We start from the raw sequence: 4,972 nt of genomic DNA on the forward strand, positions 1-4,972 counted from the left end.
ATTGTTCATATTTAAGTTATATAATTTTATTTTATAAAATAGTCACCACACTCAAGGTAGTTCACGTTCCTCAGTTCTGAGAGTTACTTTTTAAGTGTAAACAAATAAAATCTGCATTTTATCAAATTTTAGGGATAGGAAAAAGTATTTTTAATCACAGTCACACACTGTACATTCTTAGCCAACCCCCATCACTTGCTCTTTCTTTTTCTCTCTGTCCTCTTCCTTACCTGTGTAAGGGTAAGAATGTAACCCCACTTCACCAAACAACAAATAAGAATCATGCTGGCTTCTAGAGACAGTTTCTTCCCTTCTAAACAGAGTCAAGAAAGAAGAGAGTGTTCTGTCCCTCCAGTAGACATAGACATCTTCAACAAAGGATTCGATCTGAATTTGCCACCATCTGCATTTTATAAAAGATTTCACCCGGAGCATCACAAAAAGATGGAGGAGGCCTTGCTCCCAACATTGCACTGATTTATAAATTTAACTAAGGCTGGAATCATTGTGGATCTCTTAACTTTCCCCTTTGTCTTTTACTTAATACTGAAGCCATTTCTGTTATATGCAGCTAACATTATGCTATCTGCTTTAGACTCAAAAGGAAGAAGTGCGAATTATCAAATTGTGAAAGATAGGAACCCCAATTCTATTCACTACACCTCAAGCTGAGATTCCTTTATTCCTAATTCTCACACCCAGATAGGGAAAAATACTGCAAACAGGCTGCAGCTGCTGGGTGACTCAGCCTGGCAAGTCTCCTGCCTGGAATTATGTGCTTCTATGAGTACATCTCATCAATGCTCACCCCAGGAGCAGAAGCATGTGCAGTCATCAGACATTAGACCCACATAGCCAAGAGGAGAGACCCCATGACAGACAGCAGGCAGCTAGACCCAGTCTCTGTCCTCAGTGCTGACCATCAAATTAAGAAAAGTAGCATGAATAAATGAAAACAAACAAAAAAAACACCAAAAAGAATGTCGAAGACAGTACAACACTGAATGCCAATAAACAGTGTCGAAAGTGAACTTTGTGAGGTTCTAAAGGAGATACATTTATTGTCATAGGAAATAAGAAATAGTCACAATTTACATCATTAAACTAGGTTGGCATTGAGTAAAACTTAACTGACTTGAGTAGACAGTTCCATTAAATAACCCCTGTGTTTGATATATTGCAAGTAAGTTTAGATGATGGCATTTACAGCATGTCTATGGAAAACAAAGACTTCTCATTGGTGGTAGATTCTAACCCCATGTGGTGTTGTGTTGCATTGAGAAAGTCCTGTGCAGAGAGCATGGAATGGAGGAAGAATTTAGGGGAAGACTCAGTGGTAAAGGAGCATATGCATTTGCATTGAGTAGGACTATGCTGATTTGAGTGAGCAGAAAGTTTCATTAAAGAAACCCCAGTGATCGGTCCACTGCACACTAGTAAACAAGATGATGATCAGTTTTGCCTTTGGGAAGTTCCCATCATTGTGATAGAGCTTCATGTTTAAGGTAGGAATTTCCAGTTGGTACCAACAGGAAAAATGGGTAAATTCTACATGATCTTTCATGAGATTGTTTTTTATTTTATGGCACATATTCAAGGAAGACAACGTGTGATTTTGATATATGTATGTATAATTAAGTAGTTATTGTAGAGAAGATAACCTACCTCCCATTTTGTATACTTACACAAACATTCTCTTATGTGTGTGTGCCAGGAGCACCTACAATCTGCCTTCTAGCCCAACTCCCAAGTCCATTGCAGTATTATTGACAATAGTGTTCATCTTGAACACTCCTCTAATGTTATTCCTTCTGTTTATCCATGATTGGTGATCCCATGGCCTCTGCTCTCCCACTTCTCCTTACTCTCTGCCCCTGGCAACTAACATTCTATTCTCTGTGAGTGTTCAGCATTTTAAGATTCCATATGCAGGAGATGTTAATGAGTATATCTGTTACAGGTCTGACTTATTCTCCCAATGAGAACATCTTCCAGGTTAATCTAGATTGTAGCAAATCTTTTGCTCAGTTATCATATGTGGCACAGTTTCTTTACCCATTCAACCACTGAGAGTGCTTAGGTTATTTTATAATTTGGCTACTGTGAATAATGCTGCAAAGAACAAGAGAGAGATGCAGATGTTTTATAGGGCAATGATTTTGATTTTGCATTGGGGGATATAGCCATGTATACAAAGGAATTGCTGAATCTCTATGGTACCTCCATTATTAATTTCTTTGGGACCACTGTACTGGTTTGTATAATGTTTGCACCAATACACATTCTCAACAACAATGTACAAGAGTCCCATATTCTCTAAATGATCACTGCTGTTTCTTTCTCATTTTAATAGTAGTCAACTGAGAGCAGAAGGCAATATCTCACCATGCTTTTTTTTGCATAATCCTAAGGATTAGTGGGGTTAAAGAATCTTTTCTATGTATGTTGCCATTTTTACATATTCTTAGGGGAAAATTTTATGTAAGTCATCGGCTTATTTTTTTTCTTAATTTGGTAATTTACTTCTTTCCTATTGTGTGAGGTCATCTAATATTTGGGTTTAAAATATTTTCTCCCATTTAATCAGCTGTCTTTTATTACTTTGGTTGTTTTTTCTGTACAGAAGTTGTATTAGTTCAAAGTAACTCCATATATTTATTATTCTGTAGTCTGAGGTACTGGATAGTGTCTTAGTTAGGGTTTCTACTGCTGTAAAGAGACACCATGACCATGGCAACTCTTATAAGGATAACATTTAATTGAGGTGTCTCACTTACAGTTTCAGAGGTTCAGTCCATTATCATCATGGCAGGGAGCAAGGCAGTGTGCAGGCAGACGTTGCTGGAGAAGTAGCTGAGAGTCCTACAACTTGCAGGCAGCAGAAAGTTGACTGAAATACTGAGCAGTATCCTGAGCATAGAAAACCTGAAAGCCAGCCCCCACAGTGACACACTTCCTCTAACACAGCCATACCCACTCCAACAAAGCCATATCTCCTAATAGTGCCACTTCTTATGAGATTATGTGGGCCAATTATATTCAGTCTACCACATATAGTTTTTGTAAAGTAGGCCAAACAAATATATTCTTATTATTTATTTTCACCTATTTTTTAAAAAAATTTTGCTCTTATGACTCATGCTTTGGTCACATAAATGTCTTAGCTGATTATTGCTGTAAATTCAGGCATGTAGGCCCTGCCTCAAGTAATCAGACTGAATGTAACCTTGTCCTATACATAGCAGAATTACCACTGGTTAGCCAAGTTGGAGAGGGAAGATGATATTTCTTCCATTTATTCAGTACTTGTCTATGTTTTTTTTTCTAATTGTTAAGTTCATTTATTTACCCAAACAGTCACTCACTCATTGATGCTGATATTCAAACACATTTACTAAGTGCTTCTTATATGCTAGCTGTTAGGACTCATTAGTGGAGACACTGAAACTATCAGAAAGATGCTTTTTTCCCCTTGACTTGACCCTGTGAGCAATTGTATCTCACTATATGATAAGATTTACAATAAGAACAATGTAGGGCAAGTTGGAAACATGCAAGAAGGGATACTAATCTGCAATGCAATTCTCAGCAAAGATAATAGTTCTTCTGTCACTGAACACCTGTGTGATATTAAGCTGACTGACTAAGCCTTCTGTCTATCATTTCCTTCTACATCAGGGTTCCTCCAGAATGGGTTTCTTGACCAGTGACTGTGCATATCCAGTAACTGCCGTCTAACAAACTACTCAATGCCTATTGGTAATTATTCCAGTTATAATTTCACTTCATCATTGTCAAAATTATGCTACATCATGGAAAATGAGTAAAGGTTGCTGAACTAACAAGGCAATATGATAGAAAATCACTCCACACAAATGAAACAAAAGTTCAGCAGAGAGGGTAAATCCTACGCTGGAGAAAGTGTCTTCTAAGATGTCTGCTCAAAGTCAACTCTTGCTGAGCAGCATGTTTTGTCAGTGTTCAAGGGTTCACTGCTTTCTTATCCCTTATCTAATTCCCATTTCATGTAGCATGTGTACAGTGGATTTCTTCTCCACGAGGCGCCCTCTGTGTCTCATCAAACCATGTCAATACAAGGCATGTTTAATCATGTCCCTAGCTTGGTGAGAAAAAGATTCTGGTTTGAGGCTGGGGCTAAGATAAACTCTCATTGGGTAGAAATAGGAATAGCAAAAGTAATCTTGCGCATTACTTTTCATGTAACTACTCACAACTCAAACAGCAAACATCTCCAAATTGCATGGAGATGTTTTTTTTTTTTTTTTCACCATGTACTTTTTAACTTTTTATGTTTCCTTTCTTTACTTTGAACTAGGGAAACACCAGCATTTTTATCACATTTTCAAAGAGTTCACTGACTTCCTCAAATTGTCAGTCAAAATGGATCATACTCTTTGTCCACCCTTTACCATAGCCTTGACTAATTCAAAAATGTTCCACACATTTTACAATGAATTATGTATCTTCTAACCATCTTGAGATTTCTAGCTTATGATATCTTCTGGGGTGCTGAATTGTATTTGGTTATGCGCCATTGTTAAAAGTCATTATTTCCATTTGTATAATAAAATATTTTGAGCATTAATTTATATATATAATTCATACTGTTACCAGAGTTAGAAAATATATCTTCAATGAAAGATGACCCGTGGGGGGGAAAACATTTTTTTTCTTTTCTCTCTAGTACATTACACAGTAACACCATTTTAAAATAAAAAAATTAAATATGGCAAAGTACTACAAAAATAGGTAGAAGAGAAGATCCTGAAGTTAGCTATCTTAAAGAAGTTGGAAATGAGAGTGATCATATCAGCCAGTTTACAGAAACTATTCAAGACTAATATATTCCACTTAATTTTTATATGAAAAGAAGAAACATGATCATTTGAAAGGGGCAGGTGAGAGAAGAGAAAATGAGAAGTTAAGAGAAAGAGAGAGAGAGAGAGAGAGA

This window comes from Peromyscus maniculatus, chromosome 10, assembly GCF_049852395.1.
Source record: "Peromyscus maniculatus bairdii isolate BWxNUB_F1_BW_parent chromosome 10, HU_Pman_BW_mat_3.1, whole genome shotgun sequence".
Lineage (NCBI taxonomy): Eukaryota > Metazoa > Chordata > Mammalia > Rodentia > Cricetidae > Peromyscus > Peromyscus maniculatus.